At 43.7% G+C, this 6,933-nt stretch overlaps 1 pseudogene; it reads right to left on the bottom strand.

The window, feature by feature from the left end:
• Positions 1-2,927: 2,927 nt before the first annotated feature.
• LOC127680281 (cold-inducible RNA-binding protein-like) lies at positions 2,928-4,646 on the bottom strand (annotated as a pseudogene).
• Positions 4,647-6,933: the final 2,287 nt, after the last annotated feature.

Raw genomic sequence — 6,933 nt, 5'->3', positions numbered from 1 at the left:
CAAGGACAGCACACTTTCAGTGATGGACAGCTTTGTGAAGAAAGTGGCAGCCCGTGCTCAAGCTTTCTTCGCACAAGTGCATAAGTATCGAGCACACACTAGGAGCAGGACAGCCTGCCAGTCTAAGTATGGACCTGCGGGGGAGGATAGGAAATACAGTCGATGGAACATTCATTCTTAAGCATAAGCTTCCAATTTTACAAATTAATAACTACTGTCAGAATGTGCTGTTTGACTTCATAATCTGGAGAAAATTCTCTCTTTGCCTTGAATAGTGACTTTGCATTCATATACCCACATCTGCCTTTTTCCATAAAAGAAAATATAAACAGACAGAGATGAGGAATTCCAGAGAAGAAGATGATTGGCAATTGATGGCTGTGGTATTGGGAATGGAATAGAGGAATGGAGGAAATTGCTGCTATATTCAGATTGAGGAATTAACCAAGATGTCTACATCTGTGAGGCTAGTTTGGGTAAGGCGTGGCTTCAGTATAGGAGGCATTGCTCAGAGCATCCTGGGTTACAGATGACACTTTTAAATTGCTTCTCTCCACATGTGGGAGTTAGGAAACTAATGTCTGCACCAAATGAGTTTTGGCCCTGGCTTTTTCTTCCATCCCAGGGACCAGTTTAAGAAAATGTAAACAAGCATCTTGTCTCTCGACTGCTTTTCTCTGTGATAATCTAAAACCCTCCAGGTGTCTGGTTGCTAATTCCTTTTCAATGTAACTTTATTATAATAATAATAATAATTATTATTATTGGCATAAAAGTTCTGGGATTTGGCCCTAATCTGTTATTTTTCCTTGAAATTTTCTATAGCCATATTCTCACTCATATTCCAGAGTTAATAACTTGCTAGAGACATAAAATATCAGAGAATCAAATGTGAGGGCCCAACATACCAGGAGGCATCTGAGAAAGCCGTCCTGTGTGCCCGACAGCTCCCACAAGCCCCACAATATAGCAGAGCCACGTCATCCCTAGAGGTGTCAGACAGAAGGGCAGGCTGTTCACCCCGATGCCTGTGGGTGAGGCTGTAAGGTCACAATGCTGCTCCATCTGGGAGCCACTGAGGCTTACTAAGGTCAGTGATTACACTGTGATTATGAGCAAGCTTCTGTCCCAACTGTCTGCTGAGCTTCAAAACCCATGTTGTGAGTATCAAGGACGTCTGGCCCAAGGACCATAGAAATACAGTAAATTAACAGAGGCCCAAATGACTAAACCCAATGAACTGGAAAGGAATCCAGGAGCTGATATCTCTGTTTACATACTTCCGTGTTCTGAGTTCAGAGGAGACTGCATCAGGAGCAGGAAACTGAGTTGCCAGAAATTGAAGTAAATGTCATAGTAAGAGAAAAAGTATCTTAAGAACCCAGTGCACAGAGAGATGGCTAAAGCATCAGCTGGAATTGCTTTCAGGAGACAGAACAATACCAATGAACAATGAGCACTGCAGTAAGTATCTCGTAGTGTTTGTTAACTGCACAATTTCCCATAGAGATAGGGCAGGGCCAGCAGTGTCTCCACTGTGGATGACAGGACTGGGAAGAAAGAAAGCTAAAGCAGTTTGTGCTGCACACTTCTGTTTCCTTCCTCGGAGCCTGACAGGAGTGGGGGTGGGGCAGCCCCCAGCAGGTCTTCTTTCTTGTTTGGTTCTTCTTGAGGCAGTGGAGGGGGAAGAGCATCGGTGGGGATAAGACATGGTCTTATGAGATATTTAGGTTGATTATAATAATAAAACGTTTACCTATCTTACATCTAAGTCACCATGCAGACCAGCCAGCCTTTTGTGAATTCCTCTGAGAGGAGAAACTCTTTAGAAACCTTGCCATAAAACAGCAGAGGATTAAGTGAAAAGATTTATTGCTCCTTTCTCTGGTGAGTCAGCCAGAAGCCTCTCTGGCTAAGCTGGTTAACTCTTTGTGAACCAGAAAGGAAGGGAAGGAAAAGAATTAAGATGCTGTAAATAGGCAAATATGCACACACACACACACATATACATTCAAACATTCATATACCCACACCGACCATCTGTCACAATCAACTCCACAAGTCCACAAGCATTCAGGCATGCTTACTCACACACACACACACACACACAGACAGGCATATACATTTGGATGGGTGGGACAGAGCTCCCCAAGCCAAACCATTCAACAAACAACTTTATTTCTTTGGTCTTCTTTTTTTCATTTCACAGGGTCTTTTAATCAGCTTTGTGAAGCCAATGTTGTGTACAAGAATACCTCAGCCACTGTGAATACAATATCGATGGAGTATGCATGTCTTCTGTTTTTAAAAAAAGACAATATAAATAAACATTTCCACAGCTTCCAGGACTGCTATGCTCCCCAAGGGCTTGAGACTCATGCCCAAGGGGCAGGACCTGCTGCGCTCTGCAGGAGGGCTGGGGAGCTGGAGGGTCATGACTTGCTCAAATAGAGTCCATTCCATCTGGGGGTGGGGTGGGGGAGCGCCAGACTTCATGGGCAACCACACAAAAAAAAGAAACACACACACACACACACACACACACACACAAAACCCCGGGGGGGGGGGGAAACCCAAGCAAGCAAAACCCACACAACCCGACAATTAAAAAACAAAAACAAAAACAAAAAAACCCATGGCTCATGGTAAACAGTAAAATCTGAAGTGCTTTCCAAAATGTTTTTAAGAATGCTTAAAAACAGACAGTGCTTCTTTAAAAACAGATCTAGTCACAAGGCCATCTCAGAAAGGAAAGGACTACAAAGGTGCTATCAAGGGGCTCACTACTGCGAAGCTTCCCCATCTTAGTTACAGCCACTGTAGGACGCAGAGGGCCTTTACTCATTGTGTGTCACTGTCAGAGTTGTCTCTGGAGGACCAGCCCGAGCTCCGATAAGCAGATAAGCATAGCTGCCACCCTGACTCCGTCATAGCAGTCTCTGGAGCCTCCATAACCCCACTCGGGACTCAAAGCGGCCATCTCCATAGCCTTGTTTCCTCATCCTCTGGAGAAGCCTCTGCCCCCGCCTCGTCCCCCTACAGAAGAAGCCCTGGCCTCCAGCAGAGCCACCCCGGTATCCTAGGAACCAGTTGTCAGAAGACTTGGTCAACTCGGATCTGCAGACTCCCATTCATAGCCATCATGGTGTCCTTAACGTCATCTATATTTTCAAAGGTGACAAATCTGAAGCCTCGGGATCTCTGGGTCTCTCTGTCCTTTACCACCACTGGGTCTCTCTGTCCTTTACCATCACCACTCCAGATCTGCCCATACTTGGAGAAGACCTGCTCCAGCGCCTGCTCGTTGGTATTGAAGCTGAGTCCTCTCACGGAAAGCTTGCCTTTGTCTGATGCCACAGCAGCCGCTGTCTGGCAGGTTCCCGACTCGGGCGGAAGACAGCGTGCCACATACACCCAAGCTTCCTAAGGCACGAGTGTCTTCTCTAGTTTTTTTTTTTTTAATACTTTCTTGGACACACACACACACACACACACACACACACAAGTTCTTTAGAAAACTACCTCAGAGACAAAATGTTGCATAAAATGGGAGTTGCAGAAGGATGCTGATACTAAGTTCAAAGCAGTGTTTCACTATAATATACTCATTAAATGTTCAAAGCAACAGGTCTTTCATAGCCTTGCCTTATCACAGCGCACACCTGTGACTTTATCTTTGGGCCTAAGTGGTTTTCCTTAAACATAAAATTTCCCCGTCTGTTCCTCTTATTGGTAAGATTATGAAAGCTCACTGTATTTATTGTGCAGCCTTTACTCACTCCTCTGAGGAGTGGGGACATTCTATTCTTGATTCTAAGTTACATCTTTCTAGCGACTAAGACCATCTCTAAAAACTTTCTTCCTATACTTATTTGAATCAAACCAGGAATTCTATAGAATTATTACCTGTCTATATAGCACCACTACAAGACAGTACATCTTTGTTGTTCTACAGAGATCTGCTCAAAAGGATGGGCTAATACCTAGTGATTGTTTTATATATGTATATATATGTATATGTATATGTATATATGTATATATGTATGTGTGTATATATATATATATATATATATATATATGTGAAAATAATATTAATAGCAGAAATCTTTCCTAAAATGGATTTCTCCTGGGCCTGGCCGCCTACCAGAATGAATCTGTCATAGATTTTAATCCAAAGCAAACTCATCTCAGGAAGATCACCTGCTAGTTTTTAGCTTCTATTTGTTGGCTCCTGACAGGAGCCAAGTCTTCACAATGCAAGCACCACCAATTGAGAACACTTTGCTTTATTTTGAAGGAAAAGAGAACAAGGCAAAAAGAAACTCCCTTATTAGCATAAGGCCCGACGAGCTTAGGGAGTTAGGACCCTCTGCTTTCTGCCTTAGGTCTGGAGGGCCTGTAGCTCAACACCCAACTGCTAATGCTACAGCTCGGAGCTTTGGGTGTCGGAAGCCGCAGCTCTTACGGCTCCACCACTCCTCAGGAGTTAGAAACTCTCTTTCCCAGATAACTGGGACTTCGTACTCACTGGCAATGGGCTGTCTGTCTTGGTCCTCAATGTCATTAGGTACCATAGCTTCATAACTAAACAGTTCCTGTTCTCGTACTTCCTCTGTCTTTTGTCTCTCAAGCCTTTCTACAACCATAGCTTATTTTTTCTTTTCTTTTCTTTTTTTTAAGATCTCTTTACTTATTTTATGTATATGAGTACACCATAGTTCTTTCAGACACACCAGAAGAGGGCATCAGATCCCATGACAGATGGTTGTGAGCCACCATGTGGGTGCTGAGAATTGAATTTAGGACCTATGGAAGAGCAGTCAGTGCTCTTAACCACTGAGCCATCTCTCCAGCCCTGCTTATTTTTCTTGTGCTACAGCTATTTTTTCAATCTTTTAAAAAAAGATTTATTTATTATCATAAATAAGTACACTGTAACTGTCTTTAGACACACCAGAAGAGAGGGTGTCAGATCTCATTACGGATGGTTGTGAGCCACCATGTGGTTGCTGGGATTTGCACTCAGGACCTTCCGAAGAACAGTCATGCTCTTAACTGTTGAGCCATCTCTCCAGCCCTATTTTTTCAATCTTTCTTGAAAGGAAATATGTAAAGATTGCAATTCATAGTAGAGAGGGCTTTACTCTGGTAGTCACAGTTGCAGTAAGTACTACAACGGCTTTTTCAAATAATGTTTCTGTTGTGCCAGGGAAATGTTAGTGATTCCCCAACACACACACACAAGAGCCAATCTGATGGAACTCACAGCAGAGTCTTTATTCTATTCGAGCTAGTTCACCCCTCACCCCAGCACACCACCATCATAAAGGATGGTTTTGGTGGGTGGGGGGAGCCCCAAATGTCTAGGGCCAAAGCTTTATAGTAAGCAGCAAGCAGGGAATATGTGTGTATGCATCTAATTGGAAAGTTACTGTGTCCTTTAACATAATTGGTTGGTGCTGCGAATCATACCATAAACTTAATTTCTGCTCTCCTCTGCACTGGTGGTGGCTAGGCAAGAGGTGGGCTTATAACCTGGGGTACAGGTCTGTTGGGGTAATAACCTGGAGACAAGGCCTTGTTGAGGGTGTATCCTGGAAATGCTGGTATTACTGGGGATTAGCCTAGAGACCAGAGCTAGGCTCTGGTTTTGTTGGGGGGCAACTTGGAAACTGATGCTAGGTACCAGCCTGTTAGTTTACCTGAGTTCAAACGTAGGTCAGGTTCTCTAAAGTGGAGTCTGAGTGAGCTTTTGCCATCTCACTACTATTCCCTTAAGTACACTCCTTGTTCTGAAGGATCTGAAATGGAGTTTCTCATTTTTCAATGCAGTAAAAGTCTGTCTATGTAATCAAAATTGTCTTTTTGGGGTGGCTTACTGTGATTCGCTATCTCAGGGCTCCTGCATCTTTCCTTGCCCTGGCCTGGAGACTCTTGATGCTTCCTCTGGAGACAACCCCAGACAAATCTCTCCTCTGTAAGTTTCTGTCAGAGGTCTTCTGTCCTTTGTGACCTTTTTTGTCAGATGTCCTCTGCTTTCTGCACCATTGGTGGACTTCCTCCTTCTCCAATCAACCACATTGAGTACCAGATGTGTAATTGTCCTCTCTGAGGCTTACTGCCTCTGTGTTCTAACCTGGGCTTAGGCCTGGAAGCTTCTAGCTTCCTTATAGTCTTATCTAGGCCTAGAATGTTCAGCCTCTGCTGAATGAACTTACTCTTGTTCTTTCTGATCCCTACCTGGCTGGTTCAACTCAGCTGTTCTGGCTCAAATTCCTCTCCAAATTGACGGATTCAATCTGACGTCTTTCTCTGCCTCTCCTGAGTTGCTCTGCTTGGCATCATACTAACTTTAGCAATAAGTTCTAATCTTCTGGCTCCTTCTCATTCTCTGTCTTTACCTGAGTTTAGCTTGTTCTTTCTCTGCAACCTGTCCCTGTACAACTGCCTCCACTCTCTCTGCACTGCCCCTCAAGTCACTTCCGTTTATTCTCTCTTCTTGTGAGAGAGTTGGACCAATCCCATTCTGTCTAATCTTTCTCTGATTCATCACTTTGTCTGCCACTCAATTAGACATCACTTTCAAACATGGGTAGCTGCTTCCACAAACTAACTTTACCTTTATTATTTGGGATTAAAGGGCGTGTCTATATCCTAGACAGAAGGATTAAATGCATGTGTTAAGACTGCGCCACGCCACAACTAGAAACAACATTTTAAGCAAATAACATGATCTCAGGGTTCACAGTGTGATCAAATATCCTGTAACAAATGCTGCTAATCAGTCCCTGGACTGGGTCAGAATCTCCCTGTTGTTTTAAAATGATGTTTGTCTTGAAGAAAACTGGAAGGATTGCTGAAGAAGCAGTTGCTTGATGGACAGCTTCTGCCAGCCCTGGAGAATGGCAAGGATGAGGTTGTGCTTGTGCCACC

Source organism: Apodemus sylvaticus, chromosome 3 (genome assembly GCF_947179515.1).
Source record: "Apodemus sylvaticus chromosome 3, mApoSyl1.1, whole genome shotgun sequence".
NCBI classification, from domain to species: Eukaryota; Metazoa; Chordata; class Mammalia; order Rodentia; family Muridae; genus Apodemus; species Apodemus sylvaticus.
The sequence above is the reverse complement of the archived record's forward strand: the minus strand, read 5'-3'. Positions and strand labels throughout refer to the sequence as shown.